The sequence below is a fragment of the Oryctolagus cuniculus genome, chromosome 1 (assembly GCF_051225735.1).
Source record: "Oryctolagus cuniculus isolate XC-2025 breed Fujian yellow rabbit chromosome 1, ASM5122573v1, whole genome shotgun sequence".
Lineage (NCBI taxonomy): Eukaryota > Metazoa > Chordata > Mammalia > Lagomorpha > Leporidae > Oryctolagus > Oryctolagus cuniculus.
The window spans coordinates 106,645,509-106,656,002 of record NC_142867.1 but is presented as its reverse complement, the minus strand read 5'-3'; the positions used below and the strand labels follow the sequence as shown (position 1 = coordinate 106,656,002).

General features: G+C 40.7%; 1 protein-coding gene across 5 annotated transcripts in view; it reads left to right on the top strand.

The window, feature by feature from the left end:
* The first annotated feature begins 733 nt into the window (after positions 1 to 733).
* The window catches only part of LOC100345558 (NXPE family member 1), a 28,212-nt gene continuing 18,451 nt past the window's right edge, over positions 734 to 10,494 (top strand). For all 5 annotated transcript variants that reach the window (XR_016220173.1, XM_070065074.2, XM_051827204.3 and 2 more), the window contains exon 1: positions 734 to 871. The gene's annotated coding sequence lies outside the window, so the exon portion shown is untranslated. The remainder of the gene's footprint in view (positions 872 to 10,494) is intronic.

The following is a 10,494-nucleotide window of genomic DNA, read 5'->3' as shown; positions in this document are numbered from 1 at the left end:
CGACACAGCTCCAGCTGTTGTAGCCATCTGGGGAGTGAACCAATGGTAGGAAGACCTTTCTCTCTGTCTCTCCCTCTCACTGTCTGTAACTCTACCTCTCAAATAAATAAATAAAAATCTTTAAAGAAAAATTCATGTAATAGTTTAAAAAAAAAAAAGAGGCCGGCGCCACGGCTGAATAGACTAATCCTCCACCTTGCGTCACTGGCACACCAGGTTCTAGTCCCTGTCGGGGAGCCGGATTCTTTCCCGGTTGCACCTCTTCCAGGCCAGCTCTCTGCTGTGGCCAGGGAGTGCAGTGGAGGATGGCCCAAGTGCTTGGGCCCTGCACCCACATGGGAGACCAGGAGAAGCACCTGGCTCCTGCCATTGGATCAGCGCAGTGCGCCGGCAGCAGTGCGCCGGCCACGGCGGCCATTGGAGAGTGAACCAACGGCAAAGGAAGACCTTTTTCTCCGTCGCTCTCTCTCACTGTCCACTCTGCCTGTCAAAAAAAAAAAAAAGTTAAAAAAAAGAGGGATCATCAAATCGTTCATGGAATACATGAATTATGAAACAACTATGCAAAGATATCAAAATCTTTTGCACCAAAATAAACTTACCTCAATTCAAAAAAAAAAAAAAGATTCTGACAGACAGCCAGTCTGCAGAGGCTCTGGGATTATGTCACCATTTAATTGCACTTTTCTTTATTGTATCTTCACAACTACGCCCCAAGGTAATAATAAACCAAGGGGCAGTGAATACAGATTGATGAAAACAAATGTGCTCACAGACAAGGATAAAGGGGACTTCTGCACATCGAGGGGAGCCACATAAGAACTCAGAGGTGTTTTTCCAACTACACAGACAGAGGCAGTCATCGGAAGAGGTAAGTGAAAGCCAGTGATGAGGACCCTGTGCTTCTGGGCCTGCTGTCTTGCCTGTGGTCAGTGAAGGGGGTGGGGGAGGTGGGCCAGGAAAAAAAAAGAAATCATAGAGACTTTGTGAGCCAAGGTCTTCTCTCAAGTAAGACAGAGAAGAAAAGAGAGAGAGTTCAGAAGAAAATGGTGGGAGACAAACACAGAAAGTGCTGAGCAGGCATGGACATGGTCACTCAGCCTTACAGCCAGTCAGAGAGGGGAGATGGGTGTGAGAAACACAGGCTTACACCTAGTTACATTCCTCTGCCTTGTTTCATGTGTGGCATTTCTGGGGGAAATTGTAAATATACCACAAGAACTCAGAACATGGGAAGAGCAGCGCAATGTAGAGTTATCCTGGGAAGTTGTCTGTAGAGGTGGGGCTTATGTTGGGGAATGGCCGACCACTAACGTGGGTGAGGTAAAGGCAAGCTGTCCCAGGTGAATAGCAGGGTATGTCATAAAGTCATAAAACCAGGAATATTTTTTTCGTTATTTGTGTCCTTGAATCTGTGTGTGTGTGTCTTTGTGTTGTGACTTGTGTGTATATTTTTAATTTACATAAAGAATGCGTGGTACAGACTTTTAATTCTTATTACTTTGTTCTCTTAGCTCTGACTTGAATAGCCTTCCATGTTGTGTGTAGCTGATCCTAACTGCTAGATAGTGTCCCACAGTACACATCCACTACATTTATCTTAACTTTTATAGTAATGCATATGAAAGTTCATCAGCTTCCCAACAGCTACACAAGATACACAATCAACTGAAATAAAATTTTATGTGATATTTTTGTGGACCTGACTGCGAAGTCCTCTGTGACATATACAAACTGGGCTTACAGCATATGTTGACACATTTTAAAACAAACCCTCAAAAATGCTTCTATATAGCTTTCAAAAAATATTATATTAGGGCTGGCGCCGCGGCTCACTAGGCTAATCCTCCGCCTAGCGGCGCCGGCACACCAGGTTCTAGTCCCGGTCGGGGCGCCGGATTCTGTCCCGGTTGCCCCTCTTCCAGGCCAGCCCTCTGCTGTGGCCAGGGAGTGCAGTGGAGGATGGCCCAGGTGCTTGGGCCCTGCACCCCATGGGAGACCAGGAAAAGCACCTGGCTCCTGGCTCCTGCCATCAGATCAGCGCGGTGCGCCGGCCGCTGTGCGCCAGCCACGGCGGCCATTGGAGGGTGAACCAACAGCAAAGGAAGACCTTTCTCTCTGTCTCTCTCTCTCACTGTCTACTCTGCCTGTCAAAAAAAAATATTATATTAATTTGTATTCAACAGTGCAGCATAGGTATGGATAGAAATGTGATCTATATTATTACAGTTGGATTTATGTCACCAATGATAGGACAAGTTAGCTTTAGAAAATACATGAATGCAATTTATAGTATTTAAAGATACAATTTGGCCGGTGCCACGGCTCAATAGGCTAATCCTCCGCCTGTGGCACCGGCACCCCGGGTTCCAGTCCCAGTTGGGGCGCTGGTTCTGTCCCGGTTGCTCCTCTTCCAGTCCAGCTCTCTGCTGTGGCCTGTGAGTGTAGTGGAGGATGGCCCAGATCCTTGGGCCCTGCACCCGCCTGGGAGACCAGGAGGAAGCACCTGGCTCCTGTCTTCGGATCGGCGCAGCGCACCGGCCGCAATTCACCGGCCGGAGCGGCCATTTGGGGGGTGAACCAACGGAAAAAGGAAGACCTTTTTCTCTGTTTCTCTCTCTCTCTCTCACTGTCTAACTCTGCCTGTCAAAAAAATATAATTTAAAAATTTATCAATACCTTTGAATCAGAAAAAGTCTTTGATAACAATTCAATTCCTATTAATGATAAATATACTTAGCTAACTGCTGTTAGAAATAAAACTTACTATGGAGAAAGCATTAATAAGCCCAATATCATACATAAGCATCATATATTTCATTAAAAGTGGAGAAATGTTGAAACTACTAAGGAAAACAAGACAAGGTGCCCAGTGTGGCCTCTCTGATCCCTTGTGTTCTGTATGTGCACTATTATAAAAGTGTATAAAATAAAGTTTGCATTTATATAGGTCATGCATATCATTTATTTAGAAAATGAAATTAAATAGTATTATATAAATAACAAATATATAGAGACACATACAAATGTGTGTAGATAATACTTATTTATAGGAATATATATATATATAATATATATGTTTCCAATAGACTGGCATGGAACCACCTTTTAAGGACAAAAGGAGAACCTGAATAACTCTATTTCTGGTCAATTTGAAGATCAGAGAGCTACCAAGACAGGAAGAACTTGAATGATCCAGCTCTCAGAAGAAAGTATGAGCGAAGCAAAGAGTAATTAGAGAAATAAAAGGAAAATGAAATACCATATTCAAAATCCTGTACCTCCACCAAACAAAATATTGCAATATAGTACTATATATCCAGTACAAATTTTTGCAAAATTGAAAACAAAATAAGGGGGTGGGTTGTAATTTATGGATTTGTCCCTAGAAAATGTAACTTACACAAGAATATTAAAGGTAGCTCTTCAAGCAGAGGAAAATTCTCTAAATGACAGTAGAAAAATGTAATGAAGAATGAAAAAGAAACTAAATGTACAAATATAAATGAGTAAGGATTATACAAAGTTGTACAAATTATACATCATAGTGTTATTCTAGAATTTAAATATCTGACAATAATAGCAAAAAAAACTGAAGGAGTTAAATGTAAGTGAAGTATAATCTGTAAGATCCTTCATTACCAGAAATTAGTAAAAGTTCCAAAGTATATTAGATCTCATAAAATCAAATCTGCATATTGAAATTTCTAAAATAGAGTAAAAACTACTAAAGTAGTTCATGTAAATGATAAGCTGAGGCCAGCGCCACGGCTCAATAGGCTAATCCTCCACCTGTGGCACCGGCACACCGGGTTCTAGTCCTGGTCAGGGTGCCGGATTCTGTCCTGGTTGCTCCTCTTCCAGGCCAGCTCTCTGCTATGGCCCAGGAGTACAGTGGAGGATGGCCCAAGTCCTTGGGCCCTGCACCCCAGGAGAAGCACCTGGCTCCTGCCATTGGATCAGCGCGGTGCACTGGCCACAGCGCGCTGGCTGCAGCGGCCATTGGAGGGTGAACCAACGGTAAAGGAAGACCTTTCTCTCTGTCTCTCTCTCTCTCACTGTCCACTCTGCCTGTCAAAAAAATGATAAGCTGAAAGAAAAAATAGAATAACTAAAAAATTTTCATTTATACAAATGAGTAAAAAGGAGGAAAATAGAGATGGCAGGACAGATGAAAACCAAATAAGATAAAATTCCAGATGTGTTAATGATAACTTAGAATGCAAAAGATGGCAGATTTGCTTACCTGGGACTAACATTTTGCAAATAACAGTACTAAGCCCTAGTAAAATATATTTTTCAATAAATTATCTGAATGCACTGCAGAAAGACGAATTGGAGGGGATTTCACACCCTAATGTCTATTGTGCAAGGTCATCTTGAGTTCAAGCAGAAAACTACAGGCTTTCTGGTCTGATGGAGTTCAAGGCAGTGTGAGTGGTTGGAAATTGAGCGGGGGTATCCAAGAAGGAGGAAAGCCTTAGAGGGAAGAGCCCTAAAATTTGTGTATAACATTGAAATCATTGAGTGACCAAGAATTGTGTGTGCATAATAGAGACTCTAAGGAGCCCAGCAGAAAAGAGCTTTCTGGAAGCTTGAAATGACTCTGTAAGGACTTCACCTGTTACCCAACGCAGGGTAAACAGAATTTGAAGTTTGAGTCTCAGAAAAGTAGAAGGGTTTGGTTAAGAGCAGAATGTTTTCAAAATCCATCTTAAAGTGTAAAAAACCAAGCCATCACCCAGTCAAACTGAGAGAGAAAAACTTTCCTGAACTGAAAAACTCAATATTTTTGTTAGAACAATTTCAACCAAATTTACCTATGAGCTAAGAGCAGTAAATTCAAGCAGGCTTTCCATGAATCTGTCAGAAGTTAAACATTTACTTCCCCTATTATCCAGTTATTCCACCTTGAGCTTTCACCAAAATTAAATGAAAATCTGTCCATATAAGAAACTCTATGTGAATATTCATAGCAGTCCTGTTCACAGTAGCCCCAAACTCAAGTTAGCCCAAATGTTCAAAAAAATGAAGAATGAACTAAAATGCTACGGTATGTCTACGTAATGGATTCAGAGCCAGTAATTAAAGGAACTAACTGCTGGTAACTATAGCAACACATTCCACTGACTCACCAGCCATGAAAGGTTACATTCAATGTAATTCCTTTTTTAGGAAACACTAGAAAACAAATCTAATCTACAGTGCCAAGAAACAGACCTGAGGTTGCCTGGGGCCAGAGGCACAGTAGGATTGGGGAAGAAGGACATACTTACCTGGAAGCTGGGGCAAGGGAACTTGGGGGATGACAATATTCTCTGTTTAGCGTGATGGCACACAGGTGTGTCCATTTTATACACTCATAAAACTCTGGCTTAAATGCAAATATTCCAGTTGTATGTACACTATACCTCAACAGAGGTTCTCTTTCAAAGCTGAAGCAGTTCACTGGTAAAACTTCAGAACTATCTGTCCCAGGCAGCAATAGTGCTAGAAAATGGACCACAAACTAAAGATATGCTTAATGAGTAGATGTAAAGAGGCTGAACCACTGTGGGGGTAAGAAGGACTCCCAAATGCAATGCCTCAAACAAGGAAAGGAGACAGAGGTTTATTCCATGCTCATGTCACTGCCTAGTGAGCTTCTGCCCCTTGAGGTTCTCCAGGAAGCCAGGCACCATGGAGGCTTTGCCATCCAAAAGATCCAAAGACTATCAGCCTACCAATGGAGCCCATGTTAAAAGAAGTTTTTAAGAACTCCTTGTTCCCAGAATACTGTTGTCTTATCCATGATTAAAGCTGTATACTCATCTAAATAATAGCAGGTAGGAACATGAAAGGAAGTCTGGAAGAGATATGGCACACACCATCTGTTTAGCCTCCATTTCAGAGAATGAATACAGTCCCACTTCAACATTCAAATAAAAAAGGAGGAGAAGTTATGATGTGTAACTAGTGATCATGTACCCAGATACATGTTTTTATTATCACTGGTGAAAGGACAGCTAGCACTGTTTGCACAATGACTAAAAATATCAGAGGTTGACAGGATATGAGCATAAAGGAGACACATGAATGAGAGTTGGCGTCCAGTGATACCATTCACAAAGACAAGGAGAGAAAGAGACAGAAGACATTCTGAGGAAGAGAAAACACTCAATTGCACAAGTTGGATGTGAGATTCCTATGAGTAGAGATGCACTAATAAATCTGATTTGCCAGGAAAAAAAAAATCTGTTTGCAGCCTTTGCTGATTTCCATGATGTAAATACACTCAGCATGGCCTATTTTGCTACCAAGATGAAGTCACTGGAACAGAAGTTGGGAAGATATGTGCACAATAGTATCTCACTTGATAGTATAAGCCAGGGCTAGCACGTGTCTGCAAAAGCAGATTTCTAAGTAGAGATATCCTGAAGACAATTGGATATACAGAACTAAGTTACTAAGCTAAGGAGTAAGAATCTGAGTGCCGCATTGATCTGGTAATAAATGAGATTATCTGACCCTAAAGTTCCAAGAGAATTCTTGTTTTTGATTTAGATAAATGGTCTCTTGATTAAAGGTTCCAAGTCTCTTGATTAAAGGTTCCAAGTAGAAGATAGTTGGAAAATAATTATGAGTAGAGGAATGGGCCTTGCCATCAGAAAAATTTCTTATAATGAAGTACAATGGCCTGTTTTAAAGCAACCAATTCTGGCTGTAATCGTGCAGTGCCTCACCGTAGTTGTTAGACCAGAAATATATGCAATAGAACTGGTTGATTATTAAGACTTAGATCTGGTGGTACAAATATCCAGAATCCTACATGGTAGATTCAGCCTGATGTGATTCTCCTCTTGCATAAGGGAAGCCCCTGTGGGATATCCATAATATAAGGAAGATGGAGGCACATAAAGGTATACAATAAGATGTAGAATCTGACTCTTATCTTGTTTAGACACGGTCATAGTCAAAGTGGAGGTTCTCTCTCTCCCTTCAGAGAAAGGTACCTCCTTCTTTGATGACCTGTTCTTTCCACTGGGATCTCACTCGCAGAGATCTTTTGCCAGAGTGTCTTGGCTTTCCATGCCTGAAATACTCTCATGAGCTTTTCAGCCAGCTCCGAATGCCTTTAGGGCTGATTCTGAGGCCAGAGTGCTGTTTAGGACATCCACCATTCTATGAGTCTGCTGAGTATCTCACTTCCCATGTTGGATCACTCTCCCCTTTATTTACTCCATCGGTTAGCGTTAGCAGGTACTAGACTTGTCTATGTGCTCCCTTTGACTCCCAGTCCCTCCACCATGACGAACTGTGAACTGAAACTGATCACCTGGAACAGTGAGATGGCATTGGTACATGCCACCTCGATGGGATTGAATTGGAATCCCCTGGTATGCTTCCAACTCCACCACTTGGGGCAAGTCAGCCTGAGCATGTCCCAAATTATACATCTCTTCCCTCTCCCATTCCCACCACCATGTTCAACAGGGATCACATTTCAGTTAATTTTCAACACTTAAGAATAACTGTGCATCAATTACAGATCTAAACCAGTCATATTAAGTAGAACAGATAAAAAAAACTACTAAGAGGGATAATGTATTAAGTTGTTCATTAACAGTCAGGGCTATGCTGATCAAGCCACCGTTTCCCATAGTGTCCACCTCACTCCAACAGGTTTCCCTCTTGGTGTTCAGTCAGTCGTCACCGATCAGGGAGAACTTATGGTATTTGTCCCTTTGGGACTGGCTTATTTCACTCAGCATGATGTGTTCCAGATTCCTCCATTTTGTTGCAAATGACTGGATTTCGTTGTTTCTTACTGCGGTATAGTATTCTAAAGAGTACATATCCCATAATTTCTTTATCCAGTCTATCGTTGATGGGCATTTAGGTTGGTTCCAGGTCTTAGCTATTGTGAAGTGAGCTGCAATAAACATTAGGGTGCAGACCTCTTTTTTGTTTGCCAATTTAATTTCCTTTGGGTAAATTCCAAGGAGTGGGATGGCTGGGTCGAACGGTAGGGTTATCTTCAGGTTTCTGAGGAATCTCCAGACTGACTTCCATAGTGGCTTGACCAGTTTGCATTCCCACCAACAGTGGGTTAGTGTCCCTTTTTCCCCACATCCTTGCCAGCATCTGTTGATGGTAGATTTCTGAATGTGAGCCATTCTAACCGGGGTGAGGTGAAACCTCATTGTGGTTTTGATTTGCATTTCCCTGATTGCTAATGACCTTGAACATTTTTTCATGTGCCTGTTGGCCATTTGGATTTCCTCTTTTGAAAAATGTCTATTGAGGTCCTTGGCCCATCTCTTAAGTGGGTTGTTGGTTTTGTTTTTGTGGAGTTTCTTGATCTCTTTGTAGATTCTAGTTATTAACCCTTTATCTGTTGCATAGTTTGCAAATATTTTTTCCCATTCTGTCGGTTGTCTCTTCACTCTCCTGACTGTTTCTTTTGCAGTACAGAAACTTCTCAATTTGATGCAATCCCAATAGTTGATTTTGGCCTGACTGCCTGTGCCTCCCGGGTCTTTTCCAGAAATTCTTTGCCTGTGCCAATATCTTGAAGGGTTTCTCCAATGTTCTCTAGTAACTTGATGGTGTCAGGTCGTAGATTTAGGTCTTTAATCCATGTTGAGTGGATTTTTGTGTAAGGTGTAAGGTAGGGGTCTTGCTTCATGATTCTGCACGTAGAAATCCAATTTTCCCATTTATTGAATAGACTGTCCTTGCTCCAGGAATTAGTTTTGTATCCTTGATCAAATATAAGTTGGCTGTAGATGTTTGGGTTGATTTCTGGTGTTTCAATTCTGTTCCATTGGTCTATCCATCTGTTTCTGTACCAGTACCATGCTGTTTTAATTACAACTGCCCTGTAGTATGTCCTGAAATCTGGTATTGTGATGCCTCCGGCTTTGTTTTTGTTGTACAAGATTGCTTTAGCTATTCGAGGTCTCTTGTGCCTCCATATAAATTTCAGCACCATTTTTTCCAGATCTGAGAAGAAGGTCTTCGGTATCTTGATTGGTATTGCATTGAATCTGTAAATTGCTTTTGGGAGAATGGACATTTTGATGATATTGATTCTTCCAATCCATGAACATGGAAGATTTTTCCATTTCTTGGTATCCTCTTCTATTTCTTTCTTTAAGGTTTTGTAATTTTCATCGTAGAGATCTTTAACGTCTTTGGTTAAGTTTATTCCAAGGTATTTGATTGTTTTTGTAGCTATTGTGAATGGGATTGATCTTAGAAGTTCTTCCTCAGCCATGGCATTGTCTGTGTATACAAAGGCTGTTGATTTTTGTGCATTGATTTTATACCCTGCTACTTTGCCAAACTCTTCTATGAGTTCAGAGAACTCAGAGGACTTCCATAGCCTTGGAAACTCATGACTGGAGCATAGGGAGATTACTGATGCCATAGACAGGAGTGTCAATTGGTAAAGTCAACAACAGGAGTCACTGTGCACTTACTCCTCATGTAGGATCTCTGTCCTTAATGTGCTGTACATTGAGATTTAATGCTATAACGAGTACTCAAACAATATATTTCACTTTGTGTTTCTATGGGGGTGCAAACTGTTGAAATCCTTACTTAATGCATACTAAACTGATCCTCTGTAAAAAAAAAAAAAAAGAAATTATCAATTCCCAACTTGACTCTCACTGGGATTAAACATGACAATAGGTCTGCTCTGATTTCATCATCATTTAAAAAAAATCATCTATTATTTTTCACTTTATGTTTCTGTGTGGGAGCAAACTGTTGAAATCCATACTTGATGTATACTAAGCTGATCTTCTGTATATTAAGATAATCAAAAATGAATCTTGATGTGAATGGAAGGGGAGAGGGAGTGGGAAAGGGGAGGGTTGTGGGTGGGAGGGACGGTATGGGGGGGAAGCCATTGTAATCCCTAAGTCGTACTTTGGAAATTTATATGCATTAAATAAAAGTTAAAAAAAAAACTTTAAATGAAATAATAACATAGTAGATAAAATAATGAAGAGCTTTCTGTATGATCTTGGAATGGAGAAGAGTTTTAATTAAAGACAGACCTAAATGCTAAAAAAAAAAAATAAGATGTAGAATCTGTTATAACCAAACTATGCACGGGAGAACAGAGGAATAAATTATTAAAAATTATTGAGGAAAGAAGAGCAGATACTAAAATTCAAACCAAAAGAAGGAATAGGAATTTTCCTAAATTACCAGTGTGCACAATGAGAACTGGAGGGTATCTCCAGTGCAGGGCAGAAAGAAGTGAGGAGAATTTCAGGAGGCATAGGACATGCAAAGACTTGAGAGCATGGATGAATAAGGATTATATAGAGACTAACAGAAATGCAATATTTCTGGTACTGTATTCTAGTCCCACATAAATGCTTATGTAGTTCATTTGATTGATTCTCTTCATCTCCAGCACATTTCATGGTACCTGACAGATACTGGGTGAGTAGCTAATAGCTTTTAAAAATAAATGAATAAACCAAATAAGTTTAA